Here is a 17726-nt window from a genome sequence, read left to right as displayed (position 1 = left end):
GCTATTCTCCCATGGAGACGATCGTAGAGATGCTGGATGTAGTCCTGTGGAACGGCTTGCCATGCCATTTCCACCTGGCGCCTCAGTTGGACCAGCGTTCGTGCTGGACGTGCAGACCGCGTGAGACGACGCTTCATCCAGTCCCAAACATGCTCAATGGGGGACAGATCCGGAGATCTTGCTGGCCAGGGTAGTTGACTTACACCTTCTAGAGCACGTTGGGTGGCACGGGATACATGCGGACGTGCACTGTCCTGTTGGAACAGCAAGTTCCCTTGCCGGTCTAGGAATGGTAGAACGATGGGTTCGATGACAGTTTGGATGTACCGTGCACTATTCAGTGTCCCCTCGACGATCACCAGTGGTGTACGGCCAGTGTAGGAGATCGCTCCCCACACCATGATGCCGGGTGTTGGCCCTGTGTGCCTCGGTCGTATGCAGTCCTGATTGTGGCGCTCACCTGCACGGCGCCAAACACGCATACGACCATCATTGGCACCAAGGCAGAAGCGACTCTCATCGCTGAAGACGACACGTCTCCATTCGTCCCTCCATTCACGCCTGTCGCGACACCACTGGAGGCGGGCTGCACGATGTTGGGGCGTGAGCGGAAGACGGCCTAACGGTGTGCGGGACCGTAGCCCAGCTTCATGGAGACGGTTGCGAATGGTCCTCGCCGATACCCCAGGAGCAACAGTGTCCCTAATTTGCTGCGAAGTGGCGGTGCGGTCCCCTACGGCACTGCGTAGGATCCTACGGTCTTGGCGTGCATCCGTGCGTCGCTGCGGTCCGGTCCCAGGTCGACGGGCACGTGCACCTTCCGCCGACCACTGGCGACAACATCGATGTACTGTGGAGACCTCACGCCCCACGTGTTGAGCAATTCGGCGGTACGTCCACCCGGCCTCCCGCATGCCCACTATACGCCCTCGCTCAAAGTCCGTCAACTGCACATATGGTTCACGTCCACGCTGTCGCGGCATGCTACCAGTGTTAAAGACTGCGATGGAGCTCCGTATGCCACGGCAAACTGGCTGACACTGACGGCGGCGGTGCAAAAATGCTGCGCAGCTAGCGCCATTCGACGGCCAACACCGCGGTTCCTGGTGTGTCCGCTGTGCCGTGCGTGTGATCATTGCTTGTACAGCCCTCTCGCAGTGTCCGGAGCAAGTATGGTGGGTCTGACACACCGGTGTCAATGTGTTCTTTTTTCCATTTCCAGGAGTGTATATGAATACCAGTAGCTTGATACTACACTCTTTAACTCCTGTTTTGAATGATGACTTCTGATGATTTGTAACAGATCAATGAGTGCCAATAATTATTTTAAATATGTCGTATGTCACTTGAATGATGAATAATATTTTGTAATATTCAATACTTGCTGGCCAATGAATGCCAGTGTTTCTTATATTTTAAATTTATATTATGTCACTCTCATGCTATATATATGAATACCAGTAGCTTGATGCTAGACTCATTAGCTCCTGTTTTGACTGATGACTTCTGATGATCTGTAACTGGCCAATGAGCGCCAATAATTATTTTTAAATATGTCGTATGTCACTTGAATGATGAAAAATGTTTTTTAATATTCAATACTTGCTGGCCAACGAATGCCACTGTTTCTCATATTTTGAATTTATATTATGTCACTTTCATACTATGTATATGAATACCAGTAGCTTGATGCTACACTCATTAGCTCCTGTTTTGATTGATGACTTGTGATGGTTTGTAACTGATCAATGAGTGCCAATGTTCTCTGTAAATAGATAACTTATGAACATTATTCTGTAATACTTCATACATGGTACAGAAATGTTCGGTAACTGGGCGACGAGTGCCTCCAATTAATCAAATCAGTTGATAGACTAGTAATTCTCAATTACGACTGGCATAAGACTTACTGTAATATCCGTTTGTCCTGTCTATCCTCATGCTCATGGAGCACTATATTTGATTTTTGCACTAATTCTACGTTGGTGTACCTTACAAGAGCGTGGTGTTGACACGACATGCTGTCCACCACCTTGAGCGATGGAGATGTTATTATGGTCCCACTGTTTGGTGTACCTAATGTACTACCAAAATGATAACATGGAATATTAATACGACATTTCACTGTCTTGGCTACACTGATTAATACTTCAGGGAAAAGAACTTCAGATTGTTTCACTTGGTGTTGTGTAGAAAGATATGGACTTTCAGTGCATCTGCGTGCAACCTAATGTGCTACAACCATGATGCAATCCTTCCCTTTCCTATCCTAGTTCTTGTAAAATAGTAAAAAAAATTATTACAGTGCGTGTGCACTTTATGTCATTTGTTAATATGATTTGTACTCATTGCCTATACATTTTGTGATTTCCTGATATGTTCTCTACTATAGTGCGTGTGCACTTTTGTCATTTGTTAATATGATTTGTACTCATTGCGTATACATTTTGTAATTTGCTGGTATGTTCTGAACTACAGTGCGTGTGCACTTTATGTCATTTGTTAATATGATTTGTACTCATTGCGTATACATTTTGTCATTGCTTGATATGTTCTGTACTCAGTGCATGTGCGCTATATCTTATTTCATGTTCTGCACTTATATATATGTATATATTCTGTGATTGTAAACTTAGTTAATTAAGAAAAAATTGTTGCTCATGGCAAGTCCAATTGACTCACCATCGCTGCCAAATTTTTGCCTCCCCCAGTGGAGGGTTATGTAAGAGGTATGCGATGTGTGAGCTGCCTGCAACAGGCAAGACTTAGGAGAGTCTCTGACCAGAGAGCAGTATGTAGTTAGTTGTTGCTTGTCGCTAGTCGGCATTAGTGTGTAGTAGTCGACAGTAGTCTGCAGTAGTCGGCGCGTGTCTGCGCGTGTCGGCAGTCTGCTATGGTCGGGACTCTGGAGGATGAGTATTATTGTAGACGGTAAAGAAGCAGCCTTGCTCATATCTAGTAACGTATGTTATCCGTCATCCAATTTCTTTTAAAAAATGCCCCAATAATAATTTTTATAATATAAAGTAATTTTTTTTAAAAAAAGCATTCATTTCAATTTAAAGAATATATCCAATGGATAATTATTCCTTTCACGAATCACAAAGCATAGGCTAGCATTGCACGAAGCTGTGCCGAAACTTTTTTAGGTAAGAACAGATATATTCGCAGTTTTTATTGAGGTAAGAATTTTTGCTTTTTTTATTCAGATTACAGGTCCGTGGCGCAGCGCTGCTGTCGTCATAAAATTTACCAGGTTATTGAATTTTTTATTATTTTGGTGTTTAGGAATTTTTCTGTTTCGAACTTAACATTAAATAAGAAAAGAATTTTGTGGGTACATTAAATGTGAATGCATTTCTGCATGGAGATACTAAATGGGAGTCAATTTTGTTCGGAGGTTACATTCCATTATTAATATTTATATTCATTCTATTATTTTTTTTATTATTTTTGTGCGAAGGTTACACTTGGTTCATTTAAATATTTCTGTGGGGAGGTTACACCATCTAGTGTCACTTTCTTCAAGTTCTGCCATTGTTGCATCCTTTCCCCCTCCTCTCTCTTTCTTACCCCAGCTCCAGCCCCCTCTCCCCTCCCCTTTCAGCTGCCCTGCGGTTCCCTCGCCTTTCCCTTCTTTCCCTTCAGGTGCCACTCTCCCTCCCCAGCTGAAGAAGTGCCTCCCTCCTTTGGAACTCATCAGTGATGGGTCTGTCCCCAGGACTCCTCGCCCCGCCCCCTCTCAGCATCTCTCAAGCTAGGAGCCTGCTACCACATCTTGGCCACGAGATGCACCCTCTTTGTGTCCCAAGACTGTCCACCCTCTTTCAGTACCAGATCTTGCAGAAGCCTGCTCTCCCTCTGTGACCTGCCCTTCTCACCCTCCAAAAGAGAAGAAGAAAGAATATGAGTCCCAGAACACAGAACGATCTCCTCCCCTGCTCTCGCTACTTGCATCAATTAGTCTCCTCATGATGATCTTTGTGACAGTTATCACTTTCGGGTGATATTGTCATTTTCGGGGTCAAGCAAAGCGCTTCTGCCACTATTTTTCATGCTGTTGGCACTGCTATCCCCTATCCACCGGTCCCCTCGTCGCAGGCAGTACTGTGGCGGAGCAAGAACGTAGCAGTCGCCATCCAGGACTGCCGACGGGCGCTGCAGCGATTTAAACGACACCCTTATATACCATCCTTATCGCCTTTAAGTATGTGCATGACAAGGCTCACTACCTCATTAAGCAGAGTAAAAAGGAATGATAGGAGCGCTATGTTTCCTGGTCATGTATGCCTCTTCATCACAGGTTTGGTCCAAGCTATGTTGCGTTGTGGTCCGCCACGGACAATCAACTGTCCAGGATCTTATACTCCAGGGTGCTCTGTGTGTTGGTCCACTTGTCCTTGCAAAACACCTCGCAACACCCTTTGTGACAGCATTGGAATCCTCTTGCTATCCTGTTACCTTCCTGCAGCAGAAACGACGAGTTGAAGAGATTCTCTTTTGTTTCAGCCCTCACAATGCTGGAACGTATAATCAACCCTTCACTAAACGGTAATTCTTGCAGGCTCTAACCTCTTCACATGACACACCCTCAGACCCGGATTCCATCCACAGCCAGATGATCAAACACAAAACCCAGAGGCTGCATCTCCTCAGGCTCTTCAACCACATTTGGCTCACAAGTGCCTTTCCCTCACAATGGCGAGTGAGCACAGTTATCACCGCCCTTAAGCCTGGGAAGACTCCAACGTATCTCGATGGCTACCGCCCGATTAGCCTGACCAACGTACATTGTACGCTGCTCAAGAGGGTGTTTATCTTCCGATTATGTGGTGTACTCGAATCTCAGGGTCTTTTGTCCCCGTATAGTGTGGCTTCTGGGTAGGAGGACCTCCAACTGACCACTTACTCAAATCTAAAACAGCAATCCGACAGGTTTTTACTAACTGCCAGCACCTTGTTGCGGTTTTCGTTGACTTACATAAGACATAACACATGGCTAGACGCCATCACATGTTTGTTACCCTCCATGACTGGCGGTTTTCCGGCCCCCTTCTGATTTTTATCCGCAAGTATTTATCCCACTGGCTCTTCTGGGTTCGAGTTGTCACTTCATTCAGCACCCGTCGGCTTCAGGAGAACAGTATCCCACAGGATTCTGTGTCGAGTGTCACGCTTCCTCATAGCCATCAATGGGCTTGTAACCTCTGTTGGGACTTCAGTTACCCCGGCGTTTCATGTCACGATTTTTGGATCTGGTGTAGCTCTCACTCCGAAGCATCAGCTGAACGCAGGCTCCAAGGCGCCATCCAACGGGCCTCTGCATGGGCCCTCTCCCATGGCTTCCAGTTTCGTTCCTCCAAAACGCGGATTATGCATTTTTGTCATCGACCTACAGTACACCCCGATCCAGAACTTTATTTCAGTGACCAGTGCCTATGTGTTGTAGCACAGTCCCGTTTCTTCGATATAATTTTTGATAAAAAGCTGATGTGACTGCCTCATATTCGCCACCTGAAGAATACGTGCATGTGGAAGCTTAATACTATCCACCTCCTGGTCCACACATCTAGGGGTGAAAAACGTGTTACTTTACCATGCTTTAGTTCTGTCCAGACTAGATTATGGTAGTCTTGTTTATGGTTTGGCGGCTCTTTCCACTCTGGAACTACTTGAACCTGTTCATCATCGTGGGGTGCGTCTGGCTCTTGGCCTTTCACACTAGTCCCATTCGCAGTCTGCTCACAGAAGCGGGGATTCCCCCTCTACAAATATGGTTGAGTCAACCGCCATTTGACGATTCCCTGACCATCCTGAGTACCCTCTCCTCTTTGCAAATAAGGGATGTCTCCCTTCCGATACCTGCCCCCACGAGGGATTGCCAGTTGGAATGCGTCTCATTTTCCTCTATAGGGACCTCCATCTCCACTGCGGAGATGGAATGTGCCCCTGTACAGGGTTATTACAAATGATTGAAGCGATTTCACAGCTCTACAATAACTTTATTATTTGAGATACTTTCACAATGCTTTGCACACACATACAAAAACTCAAAAAGTTTTTTTAGGCATTGACAAATGTTCGATATGTGCCCCTTTAGTGATTCGGCAGACATCAAGCCGATAATCAAGTTCCACCCACACTCGGCGCAGCATGTCCCCATCAATGAGTTCGAAAGCATCGTTGATGCGAGCTCGAAGTTCTGGCACGTTTCTTGGTAGAGGAGGTTTAAACACTGAATCTTTCACGTAGCCCCACAGAAAGAAATCGCATGGGGTTAAGTCGGGAGAGCGTGGAGGCCATGACATGAATTGCTGATCATGATCTCCACCACGACCGATCCATCGGTTTTCCAATCTCCTGTTTAAGAAATGCCGAACATCATGATGGAAGTGCGGTGGAGCACCATCCTGTTGAAAGATGAAGTCGGCGCTGTCGGTCTCCAGTTGTGGCATGACCCAATTTTCCAGCATGTCCAGATACACGTGTCCTGTAACGTTTTTTTCGCAGAAGAAAAAGGGGCCGTAAACTTTAAACCGTGAGATTGCACAAAACACGTTAACTTTTGGTGAATTGCGAATTTGCTGCACGAATGCGTGAGGATTCTCTACCGCCCAGATTCGCACATTGTGTCTGTTGCACTGTTATGACTGATGTGAGTGCATTTCAAGCACGACATACGCTTTCTCGGCTCCTGTCGCCATTTTCTCTCACTGCGCTCTCGAGCGCTCTGGCGGCAGAAACCTGAAGTGCGGCTTCAGCCGAACAAAACTTTATGAGTTTTTCTACGTATCTGTAGTGTGTCGTGACCATATGTCAATGAATTGAGCTACAGTGAATTTATGAAATCGCTTCAATCATTTGTAATAGCCCTGTATTTCCTCTCATATGCCCCCCCACCCCTTAGCTGGTGCCTAGACCATGGATCAGGACCGACCTATTCTAGGGCCCTAAGGTCTCTGTCGTCCCTACGCTCTTCTAGCATCTTGTATGTTCCATCCTTGCAGAGTCCCAGAGTGCTACCATCATCTAAACTGATGGTTCTAAAACGGTAGATAAGACAGGATGCAAGCCTCCAACTTTCATGGAACACCATTTACCGCCAGGATCATGTAGTGTGTTCACAGCAAAGCTGCTACCCATTCATAGGGCCTTCCATGTTGTTACTCAGTTCCCCCTCCATAGTATTTCAACATGTAGCGACTCAATGAGCAGCCCCATGGCAGCACAGTGCGCTTCATATGAAAACCATATGTTTTTGGGGGTGTTCGGATACTTTTTATCACATAGTGCATGTTATTAATAATAACACTACCGCTTCCGAATTTTGCTGTTGGCACTACAGACGCTGGCAGATGAAGTTCACCGGACATTCGCCATACCCACATCCTGCCATCTGATCGCCACATTGTGAACCCATGGGGAGAACCCCTGATCGGAGTGGGTGGTATCAGGGAGCATGCTTGGCACATGAAATGCATCAAGCTGCCGCCTCTCCAAGTGTTAAATGTTCATTGAATGTCGCTTTGTATTACCTGCAGTCTTCCCTCCCCTGGTTTAGAAATTTCGAGGACATTGGTATATGATCAGCGTTTTCTCCCAGATGTTTTTGAAATGGACTTTTAATGCCTAGTTAGTGTTATTAACATAAACAAGCCGACAGCATTATTACAGAAGAATCTGCTTTTATTTGAGAAAAAATACAACCACAGCTTTATCTTGAGAATGTTTTTATTGTCTCATACGACTAGTTACGGCGAAACATTGCCTCCATCCTTAGGACCTACCACTGCCAAAGGAGTGTTATATTTCCTTGGCGCATTTATTGAGAAGTCCTTGTGACTGGTTCACGTGGCCTGGATTTCCTCAGGAGTCTGTACTCAGCGCCGTATTGTCTCCAATGGCGTCACAATGTTGTTACGAGAGGCAGACCGCCAGTATAAAAGAAGGCGGGGGTACTATGCTGTCAATATGGGAAAAGTTACAGCAGAATGGTTCGGTCGTGAAAGGTCACTGACTTCGATCTGGAATTAGTCAGTGGATGTCACATAAGTAACAACTCCATCAGGGACATTTCAGTCCTTCTAAAGGTACTCGAGCTAACTGCTGTGATGTGATTGTGGAAACACGAAGGAGCAACCATATGCATACCTTACGTAGAGACGGGCCGACATCGCCGAGCATTGCGAAAGATGGTCTCACCACTGACTTCTAGGTTCGGCCGCACGCAGTTGACGCCAGCAAGTGTATGGGACTGAAGATGACGTTGTTACAACGGTGAAACCAGTTTCCAAAATAAAATCGCCACCTTAAATACAGCTGGAGGAATTTCTTCATTTTTAATACAATTTTATACCAGCGGACGTCCCACTGTCCTCCAACTCAACTATGGATGTACGAAGATGTTTTCAATTAATTTGTCTTGACCTGCAACAAGATACTTCCTGCGCGATGTTTGTGCTAATTTCATGTGTGGCGCAGCCACTGTTCAGATTGTAAGAAGCTATTTCATATTTATTGTGTTTATGGAGGATATATTCATGTTTTTACAGGATATGTCTGACTCCTGGTCTTAGTATTCCCCTGTCGTCGTTGGAAGTCCCATACAAAAATATTGAACCTTGCTGCGTCTATAGCCACTCATAACTGCGGAAGTGTTGCCGGTGCAAGATTTTGAGCACCAACAGACCTTTCGATTATGTCTCAAAAATGTTCAATGGAATTCACGTCAGGCGACCAGGGTAACCAAACGTTTCGCTCGAATTATTCAGAATGTTCTTCAAACCAGTCGCGGACAGTCGTGGCCCAGTGACATTTTGCATTGTCATTCATAAAAATTCCATCATCGTTTGGGAACGTGACATCCATGAATGGCTGCAAATGGTCAGCATGTAGCCGAACATTCAGAGGGCTCAGTCTATTCCATGTAAACATAGCCTAGATCATCCACCACCAGCTAGGACAGTGCCTTGTTGAAAACTTGGGTCCACGACTTCGCGTGCTTCGCACTCGAGCCCTACCATCAGCTCTTAAGAACTGAAATCGGGACTCATCTGACAAGGCCACGTAGCACGACTAACTTGGACAAGTGGTTCTTAATTATTGGAAGCTACTACCACTGACATAGTTTTCAAGGAATAACATAATTTGTACTGGTTATTACCTGCACTCACTTCCTTCTACCATTTAATTCGTATGAGACGTGTGATACCTGAATGTAGTATTGTTTGAATAGTTGTAGCTATTATGTTACTACAGTACGCGTAAGTTACAAGAATAAAATTTGTACTCTTGAGTACTGTTATTATAACATGAAATTTAAATCTGGCTCAACTATTAACAAGGCGGCGCAGGAACTAGCATATCAGTAGACTCGTACATGGGCCGAACATTTTAGCCACAGCACAATATCAGAAACACTGTCAACTATATAACACGTGAAATTATAAACATTGTGATCTCAATAAGAAAAATCTTTAAACTAAATACTTTAAATCTTCTCTTAGCAAACGTACTTTGAAGAAATGTTAACTATCCTTTTATGAAAATTACCTAGAGTAGTTCAAACGTTAGATCACTGAATAATTATGAAATTTACTGCTCCGACAACAACAACAAGACGAGACAGATTGCGAAATGTGTATGTGAGGGAAAGACTAAAGGAGGAACCAGTACAGGACAGGATAGAAAAATCAAGACTGCAGTGGTATGAACACATGAAGAGAATGGATGAGGGAAGAATTCCAAAGAGGATGTTTGATCTGCAACTGGAGGGGAAGAGGCCCAGAGGAAGACCAAGAGATAGATGGGTGAAGGGAGTGAAGGAATGTGTGACGAGAAGAGGAGAGAACTGGACGAAGGTGGAAGAGGGGGAATGGTGGAAAGACAGAACACGATGGAGAGGCTTGTGTTCCCGACAGACCCAGCCAGTGGCTGGAAACTGTCCAAGATGATGATGATGACTGCTCCGCAAAGTTTATTAACTGTAATGGAAATTTACTGAAACGACTTTTCACCTCAACCGAATAGGAGACTTGGAAACATCGTAGCGCTTGGGATAGGATCCTGTGTAGGTAAACAACTAAGGATAAAATACGGGTGTTTAACACAAAGTTTACCGGACAGAAACTTATTATTGAGAGAGAAACCACATAACTGGTTAATGCAATTATACAGTACTCAGCTGACAATTTGAGACGAAAGTGGTGTCTGTGTCCATCTGCTACGTCTATTCAAAAAAGGCTGCAAAATTATGCTTGGCTCTTGCTATCTAACAAGTTCTGAAAATTCTCTTCTTATCTTCGGAGTTTGGTGGTACACAGCTAACCGAACTATGCCATAAATAATAAGCCAAATTACTCCCACATCGGAAGCTATGTTACATAATCTTGCAGTTCCTCTTGCCTCATTCGGTTCACAAGATGCAACCACTTTGCCTGCTAGCCACCGACTGACTCTTGCCACAAAGGAACTTCGAATTTCGACCTCCAGGTCCAACTTTTCTAATCCCGCCAAGCCAGTTCCATTGCAGAGAAGCTTCCCTCCATGTTCTACATGATCGCAAACTTACAAACCCAGTGCACGAACCAGTAATACAAGTAAAGTTTTAAATGTTCCATTCTTTTACAGAATATTACTTCTGAAATCACATCCATAGATTAACTGCAATCACGTAAATGGTCATAAATAATAAATAAAACATTTACACGGATGTTACATCAAAGACCATGGCTATACAGAAGACACATTATGTAAAAACAAAGAAGTTATATAAGACAATTACAGGTATATCGATAATAGTGCTACAGTGGGAATCATACGTGGACGAAGAAGTAGACGCGTCATACAGTAACTGAGCTAAAAACATCTGCAGGCGGCCATTAACGGCAATGGATGGCAGCTGACGCCGCGCTAAGAGTTAGGCTTCATTGAAACTGACACTGAACATCGTTTTATTATAAGTGTTGAGTTTTGATCTGATGACGGCAATGACCGACACAACGTTACAAATAAAAAGAAAATGTACACACCTCTAAAGAATTTCGCGTCTCGCCTTTATTTCGAAATTCATGACACAGAAAAAAAAAAAAAAATTAGCTCTGAGGCATGTGTATAAATTCACTTGCAATGTGTCCAGATTACCAAATAAAAAAAAGAAGCATTTGTGTTACTACAAAATCATCTGTTTTCCATCGGTGGTCCTTCACACAACTCCTGACAATGGTGGAACGTCCCTTTTCTCGGATACAGTCTTGAATCCGTTGTTGCATACCATCAATTATATCATCAAATGTCCAAATTGTAGCATTCTTAAATGGCGATATTGGTCATTCTCAATTTCCAAAAGCACCTCGCTTCATTCGATCCCAACATGTTCCATTGGGTTCATGTCTGGGGAGTAGGTAGGCAACTCAATTCTGGTGATCCTAGTGTGCTGAAGGAACGTGGTTATGAGAACTACTTGGTGAGCATCCGAGTTGTAATCCATCAAGATGAAATTCCACCAAAGGTTTGGCGATGCGGTTTCACTATTGGCTGCTGAATCTCATCCCTCTACCGTAGAGAAGTGTGACTGCTCTCAGCTACCACGAGAGGCATCGTAATGCCATCCCACAATATTGTTTCATCATCATCTTGTTGCACATGTGGGACACAATGTTGGCTGAGTTCGATATTACCGATTGTCTCCAAACACGTTGTCATCGACAGTCATGGTGCAAACAAATGCGAGTTTCGCCCATGAACATCACCTGACGCCAGTCCTGGGACATCCAGTCTGCATGATTTTTTCCCCATCTGTAAAGGTGCCTATGGTATTGTGTTGTATGACACGGTGCTCGCCAGAGTCGTCGGTAATGGAGATTTGTATCACGGAATACGACTTCTAATAGTCTGATGCGATACAACATGTCCTGTAGCTTTTTCGAATGCCAAATAGAGTTCTGGAGCACTCAGCCCACTGTTTCTTTGACACAAAAGTCGTAGATATCGATCATTCTGATCACATGTCGAACGTGGACGGTCAATGCGGTGCACGTCCTGAACATTTCCTGTCAATAGGAACCGATTCCATACCCGCTCCATATCGCTTTGACCCCAGTGCACACCTCAAGTAGCTTCCCTGGTTGACCAGTCTTGTACGTGTAACTTGTTGATGTTAACCGTCATCATTGGTCGTCATTGTCCTTCCTGGCGTGGTTGACGTTCACTCCGCTGTTCAACAGACGCCTCTAACACGTCCCTACCGCTACAATAGTTCCATCTGAAATGCTGCAATCCATTCGAGTACGACGTTCTATCCACAGCGAGCGTTCATGAAAATTGTGTGTATCAGGGGTGATCTTCCGATAGCTACAAAAAGCAGTCGCAATAGCAAAAGACCTGCACACATCAGGATGATGTGAAGCGTTTGTTGATTTGTGTATTACGTGGTCTACACGGCCTTATTCGCAAAATATCCACAGTTGTCGCAGTCATTCAGAAAATTGATTTCGTCTATTAATACACTGTACATGCGTGGAGTTTGTTGTTTAGTGCATTTCTACGTGCGCTTAAGAGTCTGTTATCACACATGTTGGTAAAGGGTATTCGCTGACAACAGGTATTAGCGATACAGATAATGCTTAAGCCGACTCGGCTGTGACTCGCCAAACGCAATGAGGGAATTCTCGCCGACAGGTACACTACGGGGCTGTGGGTAAACGTTGGGGGAAGTGGTGGGAGGAGCGCAGGCGTTTCATATACCCGTATTTGCTAGTATGTGGATTCTGCTCGAAACGACGTAGCCCTTGGGGAGACCACATGGCGTTTACTTTCAAAAGTTACTACCTGTTCCCGAGTATGAGGGTAACGAGCGTAAACTGGCTCCAGAAATCTGCGGTAGAGGTAACGCGTAGGCATCCTTAGTGCCGACTAGTCAAACTTGTGGGGAGGGGGAGTAATCTCGCTGAATACTCTAGTACGAGACTCGCTGGTTCCTCGGAAACTGGCTGAGAACTAGGGTAGCCTGGATTGTTATGGCCAACTCGCTCACTATGTGTCCACTCATTGTGCTGATGTTTCGGTGCCCTCGTCTAAGTTTGGATCCCCCGAGGAACTGTTCGCTTGTGTCTACTGCCGGCTTGTAGCTAAACGTGCTCCTCTTCAAAAGTTTCGACTCTTGAAGTGTGCTAGTTTCACAGAAATCTGCAGGTAGGACTTCCGACTGATTGACCACCGATTGATATTAGACTCTCTTAAACTACTGGCTGTTTAATTTCTAGGTACAGATGCGGACAAACCAAGGCCTTCTGAAAAAACGACGAAATTAGATACATCGTGTATGAATAATAGTTGGAAATAACTGGGTACAGGGTTCCTTATATAAAACTCGAGGGGAAAGCGTTAAGTGAGGAGAGTAGCATTAGATCAGCTAAACACATGTGATTCTGAAGGTTTCTCTGGCAGGGAGAATGATATACAATTCGCCTGCCACTTGAGTGGACATTTACCTGGTCTGTTTTAACTTGGTTAAACGCCACAGGTAAACCTATAGGCAAGAAGCTTGCATGAAAAATTTAGAGCCACCTCAACCGCATTAGAGCCTGTCATGCATGAAGCAAAGCATCCCTTCATAAATGTGGTATTATTCATAGACCTGAATTCGTATGTGGAACATTGATGCGGATAGTTGGTCATAATATTAGTGAAAGGCGCGTAGGAAGATTTTTTATTCGTTGCACTTAGAGCTCCGGTGGAATTGCGATGTAAAGTCTCTAAATCATCAATCGTGCTATGGGGAATGTCTCTGAATGACCACTTGCTATAATTTAATACTATATTTTAATTACAGTGGGGTCCACAGATTAATAAAGCATAAAAAAATCACCTTTTTATCCCAACAATAACAGCCAACGCAGCGAACTGATGTCATTCAAGTAATTTTAACTAATTTGTTAATATTTTCACATGTTAGTTTTGTATCTTAATTTTCCGTTTTACATGTGTACATACTTCTCCGTAGATGAGTGCTCAGCGCGGATGACTGCTATCCGGGGGACCCGGGTTCGACTGCCGGTATTGCCAGGGACTTTTTCCTTTGTGGGGGGACTAGTACTGCGTGCACTGCGCCCTGTAAGGCCATCTGAGGTGTGTCGCACGAAAGACGTGATGAGCAGTAATTGCTTGAGATAACTCTAGCTAGATACCGCAAAAACGAAACTGGAAATGTTTGCCAAAACATCTCACAAAATACCCCTGACGATTCTCAGGAGGGACAGCCGGTGTGTATGTTTCTCGTGACATTTTCTGTTTATGACAGTCAGTAGTGAGAAAACCGTTGTTAAGTGAGCATCCATTATAACCCGTTGTTAGGTGAATATCCACTGTTGCTCGTGCATCGCAGGTTACCTTCATTGGAATTTTGGAACTTCTTTTGGTAATTTTAAATGTACATGAATTAACAACAAGACAGTTCTCTGTTAACAAAACTTATCTAAATTTGAACAGCAATAAGTCTTTTTAAACTTGTTGGGTTTACCATATTCTCAGACGCTCGTTTGTGCCCAGTCCCGGATAGAGTATCAGTTCTACAGAAGACAATGAAAATAGCTGGCGACAGAGTATACCTTTGAAACAGCTTCGTAGAAGCAGCGGGGCACTTTTCTGTCCCCAACAGCTCATTTGGAGAACGTGTTGCTGCCACAGAACAGGGGAAATACAATAGTGGTTCGTACTTGGGGGCAGATTTAATAATACTTTCACTGATCAGTTGAAAAGTGAATTAATCAAACATTTAGACAATAATTGTTTCTCCATCAAAAAATGAAATTTAATAATTAGTTTACGAATTAGCGTTTCATTTGAAGTTCCGACATCAACTCAACAACAATGAGGAAACCACAGCCAATAGATTTTCTCGGGGTTTCATGAAGTTGCAACCCCAATTTATCTTACGACGTCCCTAATTTACCAGTCTTCAAAGAGCACACCGATTCAACAGAGAGCAGTGGATTGCTATTTTGAATGCTAACAACAACACCTACGTTACTATTCTGTTTAATTTTTATCACTGTGTTCTAGTTTCAACGTTTTGTTCTTCGTACTATGGTATCAGCGTCGGGAATTAGTTGCAGCATATAATTTTAAACATGTTTCTAAAATATTAATAATGATTTTGAAAGCTATTGTATTTTATTAATTTTTATGATTTTTCAGTATTAATATCGTAGATTCTTTTTTACTGAAGTGCAGAAATTCTAATGCGTTCTCCACGAGGGCCACTTGCTTCATATTTCTACGAAGGCGGGTTGAAAAATAATGCCTCCGAAATCCTTATGTGAACTCTTAACGCATTTTAAATAAAACAAACGTTATTAACATACTATATATTTATTCTTCACGTCTACATGTTTATTCCTCAAAGCAGTCACAATGGCGGCGATCACATTCCTCCCAACGAGAGACCAGTTTGTTGAAAAAGTCATTGCAGAATGTTTGACGTTGTTGACGGAGCCACAACGTCACCTCTGCTTCCACCGATTCATCGCTGTCAAAGTGAAGTTTTCGAAGGCGTTCCTTACGTTTTGGAAATAGATGAAAACCGGATGGGGCCAAGTCTTAACTGAATGAAGGATTATCGATGACAGTGAACCAAAAGCGTCGGATTGTCGTATATGTCGCAGTGCTCATGTGTGGTCTGACACTGTCGTGCTGAGGGAGACGGTGCTGCATGTGTGGACGAACTGTTCGAATTCGAAACGCGATTATAGCACGATGTTTTTCACGCACCGAGATTGTTACCTTACACAACGCCATGATACAGTATACAATTCGGAGCCTTCTAGCGGCAGAGCGCTGAAAGTGTGTAGACATGGAGAATAACGAAGTAGAATGTTAATAACGTTTGTTTTATTTAAAAAGTTTTAAGAGTTTTCAGCACGCCATAATGTATAACGGAAATCTGTGTATTACTTATAACGTCTAAATAATTGCGTAGACACAAGCTGAGCTTAGTTGTGAAGTATTTTGAAAGTAGTCTCACTTGGCTCATCCTGTTCAAAAACCATCTCTTCATCATCTACACTTATTGAACCCCAGTTGTAAATGTTCTAGTACTGTACTGTCAAAGATGATTTTTCCTTTCTGTATTCTGGAACACACGAAGTGGCGCATCCTATATCCAGTTTTTGAATGGACTGTACCCTCTTCTATTGAAGCTCTAGTGGTGTGCTACACTACCGTGGTGCAGGGTTTCAATGTGTGCAAGGACTGCAAACACGTATCTGCAAACAGGCAAAAAATATGTTACTTAACTTCATTTTTGGTAGTTAAACCTTTACGTCTAAACTTCGTATTTGACTGCTTAACACTGGGTGGAGTTCTCCGAACGTAAACACATCAGTAGCTTTGGTTAAACATTCTCAGAACGGATAAGAACATTCTGGACCGTTAGATATCACTAATCTACCGGAATTGTCATCGTGAATCCTCATTTTATTATCTTTACAATCATTCTCGCTGGTAGAATGACACCCCACTAAATAAAATGTTTTTGGACTTCTAGCCGCATCAGGTGGTTAAACATGACACGAGCTGTCGACCAAGTGCTTCTTGGCCGCTTTCAAGTAGGTGTAATGTTGATGGGCTATTGGTACGCCCTTATATAATCTAGCTGCCGGCTGTGACGTCACTGGTGCCAACGATACCACCATGTATGTGCACACATTGACCCGGAATTCTATGCGTTAGCTTCAACCTCGCGATCTCTTTATCATACACCGCCCTGAGCTGCAGGCTGCTATCTGCGTTGTGTTGGCAGTAATTTTCATTTCAATGACTTCTAGGAAACCGTTAGTGCGAGCCTCGACGGAGGTGTCGACAAATTTCATCCGGTGACGGTTTTCAGTAGTATGTGAAAAGTTAGCGTTTTACTATATGTGCTAGTATCTCTGAGACCTGCCTTTAGCAGGTCTAGGACGACCTCAGTACAGTTTTCCTAATTCACAAGTCTTAACCACAGATAAAAATAATTTCTTACTTAATATTTGAACAAAAGAATTGGCACCTGCTTTGCAATGAACGCAGTCCCACTGAGACGATCAGATTAGGAATGCAAGGATTGTATTTATTTTGATAAGATCGCCTAACCAGAATCAGTTGTAGGACAATAGTTCGGTACTGCGACTCAAATCAGGTCTGAATTTATTAAATCAGTTATTTATTTAAACTCTCTACGTATACCATATTAAAGCGATAGGAAATGGTCTCGTAATGTTGACTGAGAAAAACCTCCAACGCAACGAGCGTAAAGTCGTCCAAAATACCGAACCACAAAGCACTCTACAAGCTACATTTAGTCATGAATGTCCTGCTAACAACGTGGGTTGGTACCTTATCTACGTAGAAGTGTGCTTGGGAAATGCTGTAAGATTTTGTAATCTGTGCAGCTGGCAAATGGAAAGTAAACGAATCCAAGACCCACGAAATAGTACCGTCAATCAGGGAACTCAAGTTGCGTAGGAAATCTCGCCAATTCTGAGCTGCTGAGCAAATGGATTGTACTAATGAAAAATTCGAAACTTACTCAAAAAATAGCAAATGTCCGCCAAAACGCGCGCGTTACCGTCGGATAAAGACAGCAGAAGTGGCGGCAGAGAAAAAGGCTGTTTCCCACGACTTCCTGCGGACCTCCAGGACCCCAGATGGCTTCCTCGAGCCAAGTGTCAAACATTCTCCTCCCAATCTAG

Source organism: Schistocerca cancellata, chromosome 1 (genome assembly GCF_023864275.1).
Source record: "Schistocerca cancellata isolate TAMUIC-IGC-003103 chromosome 1, iqSchCanc2.1, whole genome shotgun sequence".
Taxonomy (NCBI): domain Eukaryota; kingdom Metazoa; phylum Arthropoda; class Insecta; order Orthoptera; family Acrididae; genus Schistocerca; species Schistocerca cancellata.
The sequence above is the reverse complement of the archived record's forward strand: the minus strand, read 5'-3'. Positions refer to the sequence as shown.